At 38.4% G+C, this 21,516-nt stretch overlaps 2 pseudogenes; one reads left to right on the top strand and one right to left on the bottom strand.

Annotated features, from left to right (window-relative positions):
* Positions 1-9,402: 9,402 nt before the first annotated feature.
* Positions 9,403-10,778, bottom strand: LOC107814895 (acylsugar acyltransferase 3-like; annotated as a pseudogene).
* A 22-nt stretch (positions 10,779-10,800) lies between these two features.
* LOC142178208 (acylsugar acyltransferase 3-like) lies at positions 10,801-17,016 on the top strand (annotated as a pseudogene).
* Positions 17,017-21,516: the final 4,500 nt, after the last annotated feature.

The raw sequence follows: 21,516 nt of genomic DNA, 5'->3' as shown, positions 1-21,516 counted from the left end.
GGTGAGGCAAAGAAAATTCTTGGCATGGAGATAAAAAGAGATAGACATTCAAAGAAACTCTATCTATCTCAAAGAGAATACTTGAAGAGAGTAATCGATCGATTTTTCATGAATGACAACACGAAGTCGGTTAGCACTCCGCTTGCTCCTCACTTTAAGTTTAGTGATGCTATGTCGCTAAAGAATGAAGCTGAACGAGAGTATATGTCAAGAGTATTATATGCGAATGTCGTTGGTAGCTTGATGTATGTAATGGTTTGCACAAGACCTGATATTTCACATGATATCGGAGTTGTAAGCAAGTATATGCATGAACCAGGAAAGGAGCATTAGTAAGCTGTAAAATGAATTCTACGGTATATTCGTAATACTGTAGATGCTGGATTGATTTTTGAGCAAGAAGATAGTCAGTATCTAGTTGGATATTGTGACTCAGATTATGCAGGTGATTTGGACAAGTGTGATCAACTACTGGTTATGTTTTCACTTTTGTAAATGCACCAGTTAGTTGGAAGTCTACTTTGCAGTCAACGGTTGCTTTGTTTACTACTGAGGCAGAGTACATGGCAATTACATAGGCTGTAAAGGAGCCAATTTGGCTTCAAGGGTTGCTTAGAGAGCTTGGTATTGGTCAAGAAAGCATCACACTATTTTGTGATAGTCAAAGTGCTATCCAATTAACAAAGAACCAAGTTTATCATGCAAGGACGAAGCATATTGATGTTCGATATCACTTTATACGAGATTATATAGAAGCAGGTGGAGTCACGGTGCAGAAAATTCGGACTACATACAACCCTGTGGATATGCTAATAAAAGTAGTGACTGCGATCAAGTTTCAACATTGTTTGAACTTGATCAACATTGTTGAACTTTGAAGATTGAAGTTGAAGACAATCAAAATTTATTAGTGAGAGAAAATTGAAAGCGTGAAATCTTGCCAAGGTGGAGATTTGTTGAATTTGACAAGATTAATGTGAACTAGTGTGAACATTTAAAGCCTCCTTTTAGGAAGAAATTGATAGATATATTTTTTCATGTATTTACATTGCATGATCACACTTAATCTGATGTCATGTATGGCATTATTAAGGTAATTTCATTTCTATAAATAGCAAGGGTTTTGTTCATTTGTAAATATCTCTCACTTGTCTTCTTATCTCCTAAGTCATGTGAATCTTCTTTCTCTCTTGTAGTATTTCACTTGTATTTTTGGAGTGAAATAAAGTTTGAGTTGATTGTGTCCGAGAACTAGGCAAAAATAAAATTTTGCCGAACCTCGTAAACTTCTGATGTTCTTTTTATTATTGTCTCACTTACTATTTATTAGATACCTTTTAATATAGTAGTTATGATTTAATCACTGTATATATATTCGGCTTCCGCAACAGGCGAAACAACATCTAAATGCTAGACTGGTGGCGGAGGAAATCAAGATTGGGATAAGAGTTGAGACATGTGATGAGTCAGTGAGAGGGTTCGTGAATTGGGAAGGTTTGGAAAAGTCGGCAAGGGAGTTGACGGAAGGAGAGAAAGGTAAAGAGGTAATTAGGAACAAAGTGAAAGAAATTGATGCGGTCAAACAAGGTGGATCATCCTGGAAAGCAATATTGAACCACATGATTGTTGAGTTAACACGGGTTTGATAAATTGTCATGTTTTTCTTGTTGAATTTGTTAAGAAATAAATTTGTTGTATTTTGATCCTTTGGATTTCTGAGCATTAATTTTTACTTTACCCATAATTTAAGCTTGCTATCAATCTGAAAAGGCGTTTTGGGGCGAGTATCGGGACTAACCCTACGGCAAGCTTAATGAAAATGTACCAGGGCGATCGTGATGCCTAAGCGCCAGTATTCTTGGCGTACACTTCGGCATTAGACAAGGTTTTCTTTTTGGACGTAAGCCCAAAATTCTCTCCAAATTAAAATAAAAATTGCTAAATAAGTCCTTAATTTAATACCAAAAAAACATACTTCCTCTGTTTCAATTTATGTAAACATGTTTGACTGGACACGGAGTTTAAGTAAAATATGAAGATTTTTGGAATTTGTGGTCCTAAACAAGTCAAAAAGGGGCCAGAGTATTTGTGTGGTTATAAAACCTTCTCATTAAAGGTAGAATTGAAAGTTTAAGCTAAATTGTTTCCAAATTTTGAAGGGGATCATTCTTTCTGGAACGGACCAAAAAGAAAATAGGTTCATATAAACTGAAACGGAGGAAGTAAAAGCCAACTTATTATTAAATTCTAAAAAGTTAAAAAACCTTAAAAGCCAAAGGAATTTTTTAATTATTAGCCTTTACTTTTATTGTTTCTCTTCCTTTTCTACTGAGTGAAAGGGAAAATGATCAATTTGTAAACTACAAAGGAATAACGTGTCATCCTTCGTCACTTGCTCTTGTTCAGACGCTTCTGATTGTAGATTTCTTATTTGCTTTTCTTTCTTTTCAAGTTCTTTTGCTCTTTTAATTTAGTTATAAATTTCTACTCAATTGTTTTTAAATGTGTGATTAGCTTTTTTGGATAAAGCAGGTATGATCAATCATGGCAACTTTAGGTGTGTCCATATGTATTAAGCTTTATTCTGATATAATATAAGGGTTCACCAAACTCTATAGAAAACTAGGTTCTCTATCGGTTCCACTGGAATACACGCACACAACAGAAAGTAAATGATAAGAGAAATTTTAAGTGAAAAATTTCCAGCTCAACGGGATTAAAAATCACGACCTGCCCTTGTAAGATTTCAACTTCATTACTGAGCAACTTTTAGATTACAACCTATGTAACCTAAGAATTAACCTCTTAATCCCTCACTATCTTGTAATACTCTATTATAAGCCACTTTGTAATAACTCTATTACAAAGACTTTATAACTCGACTAACTCTAGCCAAGACTCAAACACAGAGGTTTAAGATTTACAAAGAGTTTCTTACAGAATACTTCTAAACAAGCTAAGTAGAAATTACAATTTAAGAACTATTACAAAGTTACAACTCAATTAAGAACATACAATGACTTGTTGTGGGGAACTGGTCTGTAGTAGTGTTGTTATTTATTCTTGATACACTTGAGAATTGATTGCTCGATGATCAATGACCGTAAGAGTGCTTGAATGAATTATCTAAGTGAACAAGTGATTTGTTTTACCTTGCTTGATGTTAATAATGCATTTGTGATATCACTAGGATGATGTAAGCAAGGTAGGTAAAAGACACTCCCTATAAAGTTGACTACTACACTATTTCTGCACTGTAGCGTGTGCAGGCAGCAACTTTACAGTTGGGGCAGTTGACTTGTGCAGTTTCCTCGGGAAATGGTAGCTACCTGTTTCCTCTATTGTTCCTTTGACTCTGAAGAGTTGCTCCTTTTGATCTTAAGGTCTTTAGAATGTGTAACAGGTTCCTTATCTGGTTCTTGACAGTAAGTTTGTTAGATCATCAAAATATAATAGGGATATACATATAGCCTATCAATTTCCCCCTTATTGATGATGACAAACTTATAATTCAAGTTCCCCCTAAGAACCAGCATTTCCTGAAAATTCCCCTTGAATCTGTTTCCCATCATGTCCCCCCTGAATTACTTTTCCCCCATTTGGCATCATAAAAAGATTAGTAACAGGCTTATAACAGAAAGAAGTCTAGCTTGAGTTAACTCATGCCACTTGTGTGCACACAACATGACTAAAACTAGAGCATAAAGACAAAGCATAGTTAGCAAAAAGGGAAAAGCTTGCAATAGCATTAATTTGGATTTTTCAACAGGATCATAGTCAATGTTACTACCACCATCCACAGTTTTGAACAAACGGAAAAAACACCACAAACATCATCATAAAAACTGACACTGAGGGAATAGACTGATCACTAAAGACTGGACACTGAAGGGACGTTGTTTAGGGAGCACTGGAAGGAGATGGCTTAGAAAGGGCTTGGAGGACTAAATCCATTCGAGCATTTGCTGACATTTGCTCGTTGAGCAGTATCTCTTTTAGGTCCTCCACTTGTTTCCTGAGCTCTGCATTCTCTTTTGTTATACGAGTAACCTTTTCTCCTTGAGAATTACTGGAACCAGGTGCCTCCTGCAGCTGACTTAACTGAGTCTCAAGGATAGCATTCCTTGCTTTCAATTACCTTATATCCGAGGTAGCACTGTTCTAAGTATTGATCAGCTGAAATATGGTAGAAGTTCTTCCAACCCCTCAAATTTTCTTGATACACTCACATTCTTCAGGAGTAGCTTTGGAGAAAGTTTACTTCTTTGTGCCCACTTTAGCTTGTCCCAGAGGAACCTTGAAGTGCTTAAAATCTGTCACTTTGTTCATGTGCTCTATCATAATCCCAGGCGGATTGATGGTAGTGAAGTTGTCCAGTGCTTCCATGAGGAACATGTCTGCACGGGAGGTGATAGATCTTCTCTCAGCTCGAGGCAGCAGTATTGTGTTCACCATCTCAAACAGCAGTTGGTATACAGTAAAGAGGGCCTTCTTCTGAACTCGTTCCCCCTGCTGAACTGCTCTGTCCTTTAATATGGCATTTTTGAAAATTTGAGAACAGGATCCATGAACACTAGACAGCCCTTCAGCAGGCACACCAAGAATGGACCCCAATAAAGTAGAGTCCATTACCATATGAACTCCATTCACCAACACACAGATGTGATCATCTTCAACTTTAAAAAGGCCAGCATAGAAACTTTGAACTTCCTCTTGATACACCATTGGAGCATCATTTGTGAACAAATGTGTCCACTATTGGAACTCACAAATCTCAACCAGCTGTCTCATACCAGCCTCCTCCAAGATATCAGGGGCAAATGTGCGGCCCCATAGCACCTTTTGACTTTTTAACCTCTCTTTCCCAGCACTCCTTGGATCACCCACTCTGGCCTTCTTTGAGGAACCACGTTTCTCATCCGCATCAACTTTTCTTTTAGCAAACTTGCGAATATTCTCTCCTTTTTAATTAGATTTTACAGACTTTTCACCCAATTCTTTCATCACCCTAGCAGTAGACTCTTCTACCAATTTATCACCAGATTCTTCACCATATTTTCACTAGCGACAGCATTATCAGACTTGTTCGAACTTTCACCAAACACAGAAGATCCCCTTTTAGGCTTGGGGAGACCATGCTTCTGTTAGCGCTTTCTAGTCAAGGAACCAGGTTCCTCTTCGACTTCATCATCCACATTCACAATTGGCACTGTTTTCTCACTCACAACTTTCCCATCTTTCACTAATTTTCTTCTCATTGACTTAGCTTGGATGTTCTTAAGCGCAAACTCAAGAGCCCCCTTCCTTTGCAACCTTGTAGTAGGTCGCTTAGGAGTAGACTCTTGAGCAACCATTGGTCTACGCCTAGTCAAGCTAGCAATTGGCATATCATCAGAATCTTCTTCACTATCATCTTTTTCTTCTCTGGACGCAGATCTTTCCTCAGTCCACACACAAAGGCTCGGCATCAAAATGAGGAGAGAGAGCAGGGTCAATACTGACCTGGGGCTCTTGAGAGGACCCCTAAGTGGGATCCTTCTGGGAGGGATCAGGTCCTCTATCGGTTCCACTGGAACACACGCATACAACAGTAAGTAAATGACAAAAGAAATTTTTAATGGAAAATTTCCAGCTCAACGGGATTAAAAACCACAACCTGCCCTTATAAGATTTCACCTTTATTACTGAGCAACTTTTAGATTACAACCTATGTAACCTAAGAATTAACCTCTTAATCTCTCACTATCTTGTAATACTCTATTATAAGTCACTTTGTAATAACTCTATTACAAAGACTTTACAGCTCGACTAACTCTAGCCAAGACTCAAACATAGAGGTTTAAGGTTTACAAAGAGTTTCTTACAGAATACTTCTAAACAAGCTAAGTAGGAATTACAATTTAAGAACTATTACAAAGTTACAACTCAACTAAGAACATACAATGACTTGTTGTGGGGAAATGGTCCGTAATAGTGTTGTTATTTGTTCTTGATACACTTGAAAATTGATTGCTCGATGATCAATGACCGTAAGAGTGCTTGAATGAATTATCTAAGTGAACAAGTGATTTGTTTTACCTTGCTTGATGTTAATAATGCATTTGTGATATCACTAGGATGATGTAAGCAAGGTAGGTAAAAGACACTCCCTATAAAGTTGACTACTACACTATTTCTGCACTGTAGCGTGTGCAGGCAGCAACTTTACAGTTGGGGCAGTTGACTTGTGCAGTTTTCTCGGGAAATGGTAGCTACCTGTTTCCTCTGTTGTTCCTTTGACTCTAAAGAGTTGAACCATATCCCAAGCTAGATCCTTTTGATCTTAAGGTCTTGAGAATGTGTAACAGGTTCCTTATCTGGTTCTTGACAGTAAGTTTGTTAGATCATCAAAACATAATAGGGATATACATATAGCCTATCAATTTCTCCCTTATTGATGATGACAAACTTATAATTCAAGTTCCCCCTAAGAACCAGCATTTCCTGAAAATTCCCCTTGAATCTGTTTCCCATCATGTCCCCCCTGAATTATTTTTCCCCCATTTGGCATCATAAAAAGATTAGTAACAGGCTTATAACAGAAAGAAGTCTATCTTGAGTTAACTCATGCCACTTGTGTGCACACAACATGACTAAAACTAGAGTATAAAGACAAAGCATAGTTAGCAAAAAGGGAAAAGCTTGCAATAGCATTAATTTGGATTTTTCAATAGGATCATAGTCAATGTTACTACCACCATCCACAGTTTTGAACAAACGGAAAAAACACCACAAACATCATCATAAAAATTGACACTGAGGGAATAGACTGATCACTAAAGACTGGACACTGAAGGGACGTTGTTTAGGGAGCACTGGAAGGAGATGGCTTAGAAAGGGCTTGGAGGACTAAATCCATTCGAGCATTTGCTGACATTTGCTCGTTGAGCAGTATCTCTTTTAGGTCCTCCACTTGTTTCCTGAGCTCTGCATTCTCTTTTGTTAGACGAGCAAACTTTTCTCCTTGAGAATTACTGGAACCAGGTGCCTCCTGCAGCTGACTTAACTGAGTCTCAAGGATAGCATTCCTTGCTTTCAATTGCCTTATATCCGAGGTAGCACTGTTCTAAGCATTGATCAGCTGAAATATGGTAGAAGTTCTTCCAACCCCTCAAATTTTCTTGATACACTCACATTCTTCAAGAGTAGCTTTGGAGAAAGTTTGCTTCTTTGTGCCCACTTTAGCTTGTCCCAGAGGAACCTTGAAGTGCTTAAAATCTGCCACTTTGTTCATGTGCTCTATCATAATCCCAGGCGGATTGATGGTAGTGAAGTTGTCCAGTGCTTCCATGAGGAACATGTCTGCACGGGAGGTGATAGATCTTCTCTCAGCTCGAGGCAGCAGTATTGTGTTCACCATCTCAAACATCAGTTGGTATATAGTAAAGAGGGCCTTCTTCTGAACCCGTTCCCCCTGCTGAACTGCTCTGTCCTTTAATATGGCATTTCTGAAAATTTGAGAACAGGATCCATGAACACTAGACAGCCCTTCAGCAGGCACACCAAGAATGGACCCCAATAAAGTAGAGTCCATTACCATATGAACTCCATTTACCAACACACAGATGTGATCATCTTCAACTTTAAAAAGGCCAGCATAGAAACTTTGAACTTCCTCTTGATACACCATTGGAGCATCATTTGTGAACAAATGTGTCCACTATTGGAACTCATAAATCTCAACCAGCTGTCTCATACCAGCCTCCTCCAAGATATCAGGGGCAAATGTGCGGCCCCATAGCACCTTTTGACTTTTTAACCTCTCTTTCGCAGCACTCCTTGGATCACCCACTCTGGCCTTCTTTGAGGAACCAGGTTTCTCATCCGCATCAACTTTTCTTTTAGCAAACTTGCGAACATTCTCTCCTTTTTAATTAGATTTTACAGACTTTTCACCCAATTCTTTCATCACCCTAGCAGTAGACTCTTTTACCAACATATCACCAGATTCTTCACCACATTTTCACTAGCGACAGCATCATCAGACTTGTTTGAACTTTCACCAAACACAGAAGATCCCCTTTTAGGCTTGGGGAGACCATGCTTCTGTTAGCGCTTTCTAGTCAAGGAACTAGGTTCCTCTTCGACTTCATCATCCACATTCACAATTGGCACTGTTTTCTCACTCACAACTTTCCCATCTTTCACTAATTTTCTTCTCATTGACTTAGCTTGGATGTTCTTAAGCGCAAACTCAAGAGCCCCCTTCCTTTGCAACCTTGTAGTAGGTCGCTTAGGAGTAGACTCTTGAGCAACCATTAGTCAATGCCTAGTCAAGCTAGCAATTGGCATATCATCAGAATCTTCTCCACTATCACCTTTTTCTTCTCTGGACGCAGATCTTTCCTCAGGCACCACCACACACAAAGGCTCGGCATCAAAATGAGGAAAGAGAGCAGGGTCAATACTGACCTAGGGCTCTTGAGAGGACCCCTGAGTGGGATCCTTCTGGGAGGGATCAGGTTCTCTATTGGTTCCACTGGAACACACGCACACAACAGTAAGTAAATGACAAGAGGAATTTTAAGTGGAAAATTTTCAGCTCAACGGGATTAAAAACCACGACCTGCCCTTATAAGATTTCAACTTCATTACTGAGCAACTTTTAGATTACAACCTATGTAACCTAAGAATTAACCTCTTAATCCCTCACTATCTTGTAATACTCTATTATAAGTCACTTTGTAATAACTCTATTACAAAGACTTTACAGCTCGACTAACTCTAGCCAAGACTCAAACATAGAGGTTTAAGATTTACAAAGAGTTTCTTACAGAATACTTCTAAACAAGCTGAGTAGGAATTACAATTCAAGAACTATTACAAAGTTACAACTCAACTAAGAACATACAATGACTTGTTGTGGGGAAATGGTCCATAATAGTATTGTTATTTGTTCTTCATACACTTGAGAATTGATTGCTCGATGATCAATGACCGTAAGAGTGCTTGAATGAATTATCTAAGTGAACAAGTGATTTGTTTTACCTTGCTTGATGTTAATAATGTATTTGTGACATCACTAGGATGATGTAAGCAAGGTAGGTAAAAGACACTCCCTATAAAGTTAACTGTTACACTATTTCTGCATTGTAGCGTGTGCAGGCAGCAACTTTACAGTTGGGGCAGTTGACTTGTGCAGTTTCCTCGGGAAACGGTAGCTACATGTTTCCTCTATTGTTCCTTTGACTTTGAAGAGTTGAACCATATCCCAAGCTGGATCCTTTTGATCTTAAGGTCTTGAGAATGTGTAACAGGTTCCTTATCTGGTTCTTGACAGTAAGTTTGTTAGATCATCAAAACATAATAGGGATATACATATAGCCTATCATATTCGAAATTATATTCATTAAAACATAAAATCCCGTATTAAAAAGGTTCAGTGTTATTTTGCTTGCTACGCAAAAGTAAATTGAAATAGATAACTGAAATAATTATACAACCTCTCCCAAAATAAGAAAACTAAAGTTTACAAAGATAATACATAGCTTGGGGAAATGGCCTTTTAACTTATTCCTGTGGCAGAACAAATGGAGAAGCAAACTGTAGGAGCTCTTTGTTACTCTGAAATATTAACATATCAGCTTCTTTCAAGGTGATTAGTGCATCTATCCCATTTCCATTGGGGGAATCCAAGAAAATGAAGTGATTCTTCATCGAATTTGTTGCTAGGGTCACTCTTATTGGCTTACCCCACCCAAAATCAATGTTATATAACTCAAAATTGCACAAGCTGCTGCACATATAAAAATCAACTTTATTCTTCTCTGGTTTATTTGTTGTCGCTTTGATTTTTTCAAGAACATGTGATGCTAGCTGATTTGGATTGTTCAACTTTTCTTGAAGATGTTTTTTTAGCTTTTCGTAGTTGAGCGACGAATTGGGGCAATTGTATCTCATCTTCTTTCACTGCTACTGAGCTAAAGAAACACAAAACATTTCCAATGGTGTTTAGGGGCAATGGGGGCCGAAAATTCATTATATGGAACAATACAGATGGTTGGAACATGCCGCAATTCGCCATTGATACTGTCGCTCCACATTTATGAAGCAGTGCTGTGGCAACTTCAACACGAGTTGGATTCTGCACTTGTGAATTCATTGCAACAATATCCTTGAGTCTGTCCAAACTAGAGGATGAGAAATGGTAGATTCTTGACACACATCGCTGAGGTTCACGCATAATATCGGGTACAACTGGAAGATCATCGATTTGTGGGAAGAAAGAATGTGCATCAAATTGAGTAGATGGTTCGAAATCCAACTCATGTCGAGCTGTAGCAGCCCAATCCTTAAGGAATTTCAAGAGACTGTCCATCAGCAATCTTGTGTGATAGGCATACACTGACTGCTATTCCACCACAATCGAAATGGCTTAATTGTATCACCAGTGGACTTCGGCCAAAGGAACTAGTCCAAGGCAAATCAGGTGGGAAGACAACATTAATAGCATCATTATAGGCGTGGTTGAGAACTTCAGACATCGGACAACTGATTCGTACATTGAGAAACTCAGCAGCTGTGTCATTGCAATCAACATATTTATAATTATCTTTGATTCTTCCGGCAAAGGGATAATAAGAGGACAATACTTTTGAAAGGGAGTTTTCAAGAATCTGGCTTGTGTTATTTGTAGGTTTGGAGTAGAAGGCGACAATTGGAGAGTATGCAGAACTGGCTATCTGATCAATGAAAGAAAGATTGTCAATAGCCAGTTCTGCATACTCTCCAATTGTCGCCTTCTACTCCAAACCTACAAATAACACAAGCCAGATTCTTGAAAACTCCCTTTCAAAAGTATTGTCCTCTTATTATCCCTTTGCCGGAAGAATCAAAGATAATTATAAATATGTTGATTGCAATGACACAGCTGCTGAGTTTCTCAATGTCCGAATCAGTTGTCCGATGTCTGAAATACTTAATCACACCTACAATGATGTTACTGATGTTGTTTTTATTGAAACTGTCAAAAGTCTCACATCGGTGGATGACAATTTTAAATGAGAATTTTACCCTATAAAAGGAGGCCTAATGTTTAGGATTTAAGTACACCTCTCATTTACCTTTTTTATCTTCTTAAGGCATTTGTATCTTCTCTCTTTAGTATTATTTCACTTGTAATTTTGGAGTGGAATAAAATATTGATTGTGTCCAAGCAAGTAGGCAAAATTGGCCGAACCTCGTAAATTCTGGTGTTCTTTTATTGTTGTCTTATTGTCTTGTTTATTGTTTAGTGGTTGTCATAATTTTTGGTATAGTAGTTGTGACTCATTCACACTATATACATTTGGCTTCCGCAACAATTGGTATCAGAGCCAAGTTATTGTCTAAGTATACTCTGTGGTTGCAGCATAGTCTGATCTTCCACATCAGAAAAGATCTATCTTGATAACTGAGTCAAGGTTCTGTCTGAGTATGCTCTGTGGTTGCAGCTTAGTCTGATCTTCCACACCAGAAAGGAAATAATCTTGATTTGTGTCGTCAGCTACTAAATAATATTTGTGTCAAAATGGGAGACAATAAACAAGAAGAATCTACATCAAGTGTCAATAATACGTCATCGTTGGCATCTTCGCTTATGACAAGAATTGTGTCAAATGCAAAATTTGCGGTAGAAATTTTTGACGGGTCAGGACATTTTGGGATGTGGCAAGGCGAGGTTCTAGATGTTCTTTTTCAACAAGGGCTAGATCTTGCCATTGAAGAAAAGAAGCCAGATGTTATTGGAGAAGAAGATTGAAAAATTATCAATCGTATTGCTTGCGGTACCATTCGATCCTACCTTGCTAGAGAGCAGAAATATCCATACACAAAGGAAACTTCTGCAAGTAAATTATGGAAAGCACTGGAGGATAAATTTTTGAAGAAAAACAGTCAAAATAAATTGTACATGAAGAAGAGACTGTTTCGCTTCACCTATGTTCCTGATACCACAATGAATGAACATATCACCAGTTTCAATAAGTTGGTCACAGATTTGCAAAATATGGATGCAACTTTTGATGACGGTGACTTGGCCTTGATGTTGTTGGGGTCACTTCCTAATGAGTACGAGCACCTTGAAACTACTCTACTCCATGAAAATGACAAAATTTCTCTCAGAGAAGTTTGTTCGGCTTTGTACAGCTATGAACAAAGAAAGGGAGAAAAACAGAAGGGCGGAGAAGGAGAAGCACTAATTGTGAGGGGTCGTCCTCAAAATCAAACGAGGACTAAGAAGGGAAGATCCAAGTCGAGATCTAGACCCAGCAAAGATGAATGTGCCTTTTGTCGAGAAAAGGGGCACTAGAAGAAAGACTGTCTGAAGTTGAAGAATAAGGCTAGACATAACAATGGAAAGGCCATTATGGATTCAAATGTAGCTGATTGTGATGATTCAGACTTCTCATTAGTTACAACAGAGTTATCAACATCATCAGACATATGGTTGATGGACTCGGCTTGTAGCTATCATATATGTCCCAACAAGGACTAGTTCATGAATTTTCAAGAAGGAGAATATGGAGCCATCCACACAGCGGATAACAGCCCTCTTACCTCATATGGAATTGGTTCAATAAGATTAAGGAGCCATGATGGAATGATCAGAACATTAACAGATGTTCGATATGTATCGGGTTTGAAGAAGAATCTCATCTCTGTGGGAGCCCTAGAATCAAAAGGGTTCAAAATCATTGCAGAAAATGGAGTGATGAGAATATGCTCCGGTGCACTAGTGGTAATGAAGGCCAATCGGAAGAACAATAACATGTACCGCTATCGTGGTAGTACAGTTATTGGGACAGCGACAATAACATCCAGTGATGACAAAGAGGCAGAAGCAACCAGGCTATGGCACATGTGCTTGGGACATGCTGGAGGGAAATCCTTGAAAGCTCTATCTAATCAAGGATTGTTAAAAGGCGTAAAGACTTGCAACTTGGAGTTTTGCAAGCATTGTGTAAAAGGGAAACAGACAAGGGTTAAATTTGGTACAGCGATCCATAATACTAAAGGCATTTTGGATTATGTACACTCTGATGTTTGGGGTTCTTCCAAAACACCTTCATTGGGTGGGAAGCACTATTTTGTAACCTTTGTTGATGATTTTTCCCGAAGAGTGTGGGTGTATACAATGAAGAGGAAAGATGAAGTGTTGGGAATTTTTCTCAAATGGAAGACGATGGTGGAGAATCAAACAGGCAGGAGGATCAAGTGTATTCGCACAGACAATGGAGGTGAATACAAAAATGATCATTTCAATAAGGTCTGTGAAAATGATGGCATCATCCGACACTTCACTGTCAGACATACACCACAACAGAATGGAGTGGCAGAACGTATGAACCGGACTTCACTGGAGAAGGTATAGTGTATGTTGTCCAATGCTGGCTTGGGCAAAGAATTTTGGGCTGAGTTAGTTACATATGCATGCCACCTCATTAATCGTCTACCATCTGCTGCCATTGATGGCAAGACACCATTTGAAAAATGGTATGGAAAACCTGCTGTAGATTATGACTCTTTGCACGTGTTTGGCTCAATTGCATACTATCATGTGAAAGAGTCAAAATTGGATCCGAGAGCAAAGAAGGCTATATTTATGGGGATTACTTCTGGAGTCAAAGGATACCGCTTATGGTGTCCAGAGACAAGGAATATTATATTCAGCAGAGATGTTACCTTTGATGAATCTGCCATAATAGATAAGGTGACAGTTGAAGATGTCAAACAAACTGGTGGTGAATCAAAGCAGGTGGAGTTTGAGGGAAAATTTATTTTTCCTACGCAAGAAGCAGAGGAGGAAACAAATGAAGATTACCCTCTGGAAGAAGAGCCAGTAGAGAGGGAGATTCCAACTCAGGAACCTCGACAACAACTTGAATCAATAGCAACCAACAGGCCAAAAAGGACAATAACGAAACCTGTTCGTCTCATAGAGACGGTTGCTTGTGCAACCTTAATTGTAGCTGATGGTGTTCCTACCACTTATAAAGACGCAATCCAAAGTTCAGAAGAAGATAAGTGGAAGATTGCCATAAATGAAGAAATGCAGTCCCTTCATAAGAATCATACATGAAAATTGGCCAATCTCCCGAAGGGAAAGAAAGCAATTGGGTGCAAATGGGTATTTGCAAAGAAAGAAGGATTTTCTAACCAAGAAGATGTTCGCTACAAAGCAAGATTAGTGGTCAAAGGATATGCTCAAAAGGAGGGAATTGATTACAATGAAGTATTTTCTCCAGTTGTAAAACATTCCTCCATTAGAATTATGTTGGCTTTGGTAGCACAGTTGGATTTGGAACTAGTTCATATGGATGTAAAAACTGCGTTTTTACATGGAAACTTGGAGGAAAAAATCTACATGACTCAGCCAGAAGGATTCAAAGTTGCTGGAAAAGAAAATATGGTATGCAAACTTGAAAAATCGTTGTACGGATTGAAACAGTCTTCTAGACAATGGTACAAGCGATTTGACAAGTTTATGTTGCGGCAAGGGTACAAGAGAAGCAAATACGATCATTGTGTGTATTTGCACAAACTTAATGATGGTTCCTTTTTATATCTTCTCCTATATGTTGATGGTATGTTGATAACTTCCAAGAATTCGGAAGAAATTGATAAGTTGAAGATTCAACTGAAGGAGGAGTTTGAGATGAAGGATCTGGGTGAGGCAAAGAAAATTCTTGGCATGGACATAATAAGAGATAGACGTAGCAAAGAAACTCTGTTTATCTCAGAAAGAATATTTGAATAGAGTACTACAGCGTTTTAGCATAGATAAGAAGACTAAGCCAATTAGTACGCCACTTGCTCCTCATTTTAAGCTAAGTACTACTATGTCGCCAAAGGATGAAACTGAACAGGAGTATATGTCAAGGGTACCATACGCAAATGTTGTTAGTAGCTTGATGTATGCAATGGTTTGTACGAGACCTGACATTTCACAAGCCGTTGGAGTTATTAGTAGATATATGCATAATCCAGGAAAGGAGCATTGGCAAGCTGTGAAATGGATTCTACGGTATATTCATAGTACTGTAGATGTTGGGTTAGTTTTTGAGCATGAAGGCAATCGGTCTGTAGTTGGATATTGTGACTCAGATTTTGCGGGTGATCTGGACAAACGAAGGTCAACTACTGGTTATGTGTTTACTTTTGCAAAGGCACCAGTTAGTTGGAAGTCTACTTTGCAGTCAACAGTTGCTTTGTCTACAATAGAGGCAGAGTACATGGCTATTACAGAGGCTGTGAAGGAGGCAATTTGGCTTCAGGGGTTGCTAAAGGAGCTTGGTATTGAACAAAAAAATATTACAATTTTTTGTGATAGTCAAAGTGCTATTCAATTAGCGAAGAACCAAGTTTATCATGCAAGGACGAAGCACATTGATGTTCGGTATCATTTCGTACGAGAAATCATAGAAGAAGGTGGAGTCACGGTGAAGAAAATTCATACTACGGAGAACCCTGCTGATATGCTGACAAAAGTGGTGACTGCGGTCAAGTTTCAACATTGTTTGGATTTGATCAATATTGTTGAACACTAAAGATTGAAGATGAAGACACAACCAAAATTTGTTATTGAGAGAAAATTGAAGATGTAGAATTTTTCCAAGGTGAAGATTTGTTGAAATTGTCAAAAGTCGCACATCGGTGGATGACAATTTTGAATGGGAATTTCACCCTATAAAAGGAGGCCTAATGTTTAGGATTTAAGTACACCTCTCATTTGCCTTTTTTATCTTCTTAAGACATTTGTATCTTCTCTCTTTAGTATTATTTCACTTGTAATTTTGGAGTGGAATAAAATATTGATTGTGTCCGAGAAAGTAGGCAAAATTGGCCGAACCTCGTAAATTCTGTTGTTCTTTTATTGTTGTTTTATTGTCTTGTTTATTGTTTAGCGGTTGTCATAATTTTTGGTATAATAATTGTGACTCATTCACACTATATACATTTGACTTCCGCAACAGTCTTTCCACAAGATTTGCCTTGGAGTAGTTACTCAAACGGAAGTTTATTGGTGATTCAGTTAAGCCATTTCGATTGTGGTGGAATAGCAGTCAGTGTATGCCTTTCACACAAGATTGCTGATGGATATAGTCTCTTGAAATTCCTTAAGGATTGGGCTGCTACGACTCGACATGAGTTGGATTTCAAACCATCTACTCAATTTGATGCACATTCTTTCTTCCCCCCAATGGCAATGAATGATCTTCCCGCGGTTATGCCTGATATTGTGCGTGAAACTCAACGACGCGTGTCAAGAATGTACCATTTCTCATCCTCTAGTTTGGGCAGACTCAAGGAGATTGTTGCAATGAATTCACAAGTGCAGAATCCAACTCGCGTTGAAGTTGCCACAGCACTTCTTCACAAATGTGGAGCGGCAGTATCAATGGCGAATTTAGGCGTGTTCCAACCATCTTTATTGTGCCATTTAATGAATTTTCGCCCACCACTGCCCCAAAACACCATTGGAAATGCTTGTTATTTCTTTGGCTCAATAGCAGCGACGGAAGATGAGATACAATTGCCCCACTTCGTTGCTCAACTACGTAAGGCTAAGCAATATCTTCAAGACAAGTCGAAGGATCCAAATCAGCTAGCCTCACATGTTACTTGAAAAAGTCAAAGAGCGTGCAAACAAATCAGAGAAGAATAAGTTTGATTTTTATATGTGCAGCAGCTTGTGCAATTTAGGAGTATATAAGATTGATTTTGGATGGGGTGAGCCCATAAGAGTGACACTTGCAAGAAATCCAATGAAGAACAACTTCATTTTCTTGGATTCCCCAAATGGAAACGGGATAAATGTGCTAATCACTTTGACAGAAGCTGATATGTTAATATTTGAGAGTAACAAAGAACTCCTAGAGTTTACTTCTCCAGTAGTTTAATTAGCAACTCAATAAGTCTAGTGCCATATTTCTATGTGTGATCTTCATAGAGTAAGTGTGTTTCAATTTTTCTTTTATTTTGGGAAAGTTGTGCAATTGTTCAAGTTTTCGTTTCAATCCATCTGTCGTTATACACCTTACAGGTTATGACCATGTTGTAAAATATTCGTGCTGTACGTGCAATTGAAAATTACGTTTAATAAGACACATTTTTGGCTTGCGCGATTGCAAACGGGCCAATGTACCTCACACTCAACTTCTTCCCAAACTACATCACTTCCTTCGTGGGAGAAACCTTTAAAAATACTTTCTCACCCTCTATGAACTCTAAGTCACGAACCCTCCAATCCGTATAAGCACTTTTGCCTACTCTGAGTTGTCTGAAGTTGTTCTGGTATCAATTTGATCTTTTCCAATACCTACTGTACAAAAATTGGACCTAATAGTTTTGTCTCACCCGATTCAAACTAACCAATTTGAGATCGACGTCGTCTACCATATAAAGCCTTATACGGGGCCATCTAAATACTAGACTAATAACTACATTGTAGGCAAATTCTACTAAAGTCAAATACCAGTTTCAATAACCTCCAAAGTTAATGGTACATATTCTCAATATGTCTGCAAGAATATGACGAGTCCATCCGGACCGACCATCGGTGAGTGGGTGAAAAGTTGTGCTAAGCTTGACCTGTATACCCATAGCTCTCTACATAGGCCGCAAAAAAAAATGATCTTGAATTGTATCATTCAGTCATGAATGATATAATGCAGATATGTCAGAAGGACCGGATTCGAATATCCCCATTCTGCAAATCGAACATGGTAAAAAAGATATGATGAGTAGTGGGTTTAATTACGTGAAATACCCCTTTTTCTTTACAAAAAAAGATGCATGCCCCTTTACTTAATATTACATTAGTAAAGTCAAGAGCCCCCCAAAGAAAAAAGAAATGCGGTACCGGTTGTGATCACACGATGGACACAAATTCGTCATTCTTATGCTTCAGCGTAAACGGGACAAAAGTAGCTATCTGGCACACTAGAAATTTTCTCAGAAGAATAATTAATCTACACCGGTAAGATCTGCGCAGATTTGGTCAACCTATCAACAACGACCCAAACAACGTTAAACTTCTTCTAGGTATATAGTAAGCCTACCACAAAGTCCATCATGATATTGATACGCTCCTACCTCCGCTAGAGAAAATGATAAAGGGAAGGAAATTAGATGGAAAGCTTGTGAAGTTAAAGAAATATAGGAAATGCCATTACAGATTATGAAGATTTCAAAGGTTCTTTTGTCAGAAGTTATAGATTGGGAAGGAAATTAGATGGAAAGCTTGTGAAGCTACAGATTATGATATCTAGGTCTTGCTCTGGCCATGCTCCATTACTGATATCTGCGGCCAGCACTGACTCTGATTTTATAAATATTTTAAATTTCTCAATATATGGGTAGAACATAAGGAGTACTTGGGAAAAATTCAACAAGCCTGGTCAGAAGAAGTTTTTGGCAATCCTTTGTACATCTTTCATCAGAAGCTTAAGAAAGTATGCTCTACTCTCAGTGCTTGGTCTAGACAAGCTTTTGGTGATATATATGAAGAACCAAAGAGGCTTGAAACTCTTATAAGAAGTTTGGAGGAGGCAATGATCTCTGATCCATATCCTGAATGCAGAATGAACTTATCTAAGGCAAGAGCAAAATTTACCAGATTTTTGAAGCTGCAAGACTCAATTATGAGGTAGAAGGCAAGAGTTAAATGGTTGACAGAGGGCGATGATAACACAGCTTTCTTTCATGTTGTAATCAAGGATAAAAGGAAGAAATTAAACATCCAAAGGATCAGAGGTGATAATGACAACCTTATGGAAGGGACGGAAGAGGTGGCAGGAGCAGCAGTCAGATTCTTTCAACAACTATTTGGTGCTGGAATAACCATTGAAGATCTTGTTGTGCTTGATGTGGTGAAGAGAACTATTACTGAAGAGGATAATGCTTTCCTCACTGAAATACCAACCATGGAGGAGGTTAAAAAATGTGTCTTTATATTGGATGTTGATAGTGCACTTGGACCTGATGGTCTTACTGGCAGGTTCTACCAAAGTGCCTGGTCTATTATTGCTGAAACTGTTTTAATGCTTTAGTGGCCTTTTTTGATGGAGCTCAGTTACCAAGATATTTCACTCACATGTATCTAGTAATGCTTCCAAAGGTGGAATCCCCTCATACTTTCTCAGACATTAGGCTTATTAGTTTGTGTAATATATCTCGCAAGATTATTGCTAAGCTCTTAAATACTAGATTGAGTACCTTGTTGCCTAGAATCATTTCACATAATCAGAGTGGGTTTGTTAAAGGTAGATCCATAACTGAGAACATTTTGTTGGCTCAAGAGATTGTGAATTATATTGGGAAACCTGTTGAAGGGAGAAATATGGTTATGAAATTAGACAAGGCAAAAGCATATGATAGAGTATCATGGTCTTTTCTCTGCCTCATGCTGAAAAAAATGGGTTTTGCTAAGAGTTGGATTGACATCATTCATAGATATATTTCAAATAATTGGTACACAATAATTCTGAATAGGAGTAGGCATGGATTTTTTAAATCTGGGAGAGGGCTCAAACAAAGTGATCCTCTCTCACCTTCTCTTTTTGTTTTGAGTACTGAATTGTTATTCCAATTATTTAATAAACTCCAGAAGCACAGAGGGTACAAAGGTTTCTACATGAGTAGTCATGGTCCACAAATCAACCATCTCGCCTTTGCCGATGATACTATTTTATTTTGCAATGGTGGGAAAACTACTCTTCAGCTGATCCAAACTACTTTAGCAACATATGAACAACTTTCTGGACAGAAGATCAATAAATCTAAATGCAATTTCTCATTGGCTTCTTCTGCAACACAAAGATCCATTCGTAGGATTGAGGAAATAACAGAAATGAGACATGAACCCCTTCCTATCAAATACCTCGGTTGTCCTATATATTCTGGTAGAAAAAAGTTGTCTACCTTTGCAGGGATGGTTATCAAGGTGATTTACATGATCAAATGATGGAATTTAAAGCTACTTTCTTCTGGAGGCAGGGCAGTTCTTATCAGGCATGTTCTATTGGCCCTGAATGTCCATACATTGGCTGCAGTCCATCCAACCAAGGGTACTATCGCTACAATTCAGAGGTACTTAGCTAGATTCTTCTGGTCTGGGAAAGAGACTAGTGACATATACCACTGGTTTGCATGGTACAAACTTTGTTTTCCATATGAAGATGGAGGGGCTAATTTTAGAAAGTTGGAGGATGTCTGCAAAGCCTTCACAGCAAAGCAATGGTGAAGGTTGAGAACCACAAACTGGTTATGGTCCCAATTTGTCAAAGCCAAATATTGTAGAATCTATCATCCACTAATTAGTCAATGGACAGTTGGAAAATTCCATAATTAGCAGGCTATGTGCTAATTGAAATATGAAGTAGACCAGAACATCTTATGGAGAGTTGGGAGCGGTAATAACAGCTTTTGGTATGATAATTGGACCAATTTTGTTCCTTTGTCTTCCAGCTTAGGTGAAGATGTCGGGCATGACAATACTAAGGTTAATGAAGTATATAAGGATGGAGTATGAGACTGGTCTTGATTACATATTCAGCCTCCTGAAGTTGTTAAGTCTTAGATAGCCTCTGTTCACATCACAATTAATTAAGAAGAGGATGATACTCCAATCTGGACAATTACTTCTTCAGGAAAATTCAGTGTGGCCTCTGCTTGGAATGCATTAAGACAAAGAAAGGATCTTGCTCCTTTTGACTCTAAGTTATGGCATAAATATGTCCCATTTAAGATGTCTTTCTTCGCTTGGAGAGCTGTCCATGGAAAAATCACAGCAGATGAAAGGATCACGAGGTTTGGGATTTCCTTAGCCTCTAAATGTTGTTGCTGTCCTTCTCCAGGAATGATCCCAGGCGAGGAAACGTGTGAACATTTATTTGTCTGGGACATTTTGCACAACAAGTGTGGGCAATTTTTGCTAGAATGGTTGGAATAGCTCATATGAACATCCCCTTAAGAATTCAGTTTGCTAACTGTTGGAATCATAAGTCCAAAAACTCTGTTGCTGCATTTGTTTTTCCAGATTATGCCTCATATTGTTGTATGGGAGCTGTGGAGATCAAGGTGTTGTAGAAAATATAAAATGGAGAGGCCATTAGTGGCAAGATCCAAATGCCTTATCACTTTTAATATTGCCCAATTAATTAACTCTCATTTTGGGAAGCTAACTATTAACAATAATTGGGAAGATATATGTAAATTCTTTGACTACTCTATGATTGAAAGGTGTATAACTTAGGTTAAGTGGCTTAAACCACATTTTCTCTTTGTTAAGTTAAACAATGATAGTAGTTGTGCTAATGGGAATTGCGGAGGTGGCGGGGTGGTTAGAGACAATGGTGGTAAAATGCTTATGGCTTATGCTATACCAATGGGTCAAGGAACAAGTAACTTAGCAGAAGTAGAGGCCCTTCTTTTTGGCCTAAAATGGTACGTTCAATAAGGATATGGACTGATTATTGGCGAAACTGATTCATTGCT

The sequence above is a fragment of the Nicotiana tabacum genome, chromosome 24, assembly GCF_000715075.1.
Source record: "Nicotiana tabacum cultivar K326 chromosome 24, ASM71507v2, whole genome shotgun sequence".
Classification (NCBI taxonomy): domain Eukaryota; kingdom Viridiplantae; phylum Streptophyta; class Magnoliopsida; order Solanales; family Solanaceae; genus Nicotiana; species Nicotiana tabacum.
Note: the sequence above shows the minus strand (reverse complement) of the source record. Positions and strands in the feature narration are given on the sequence as shown.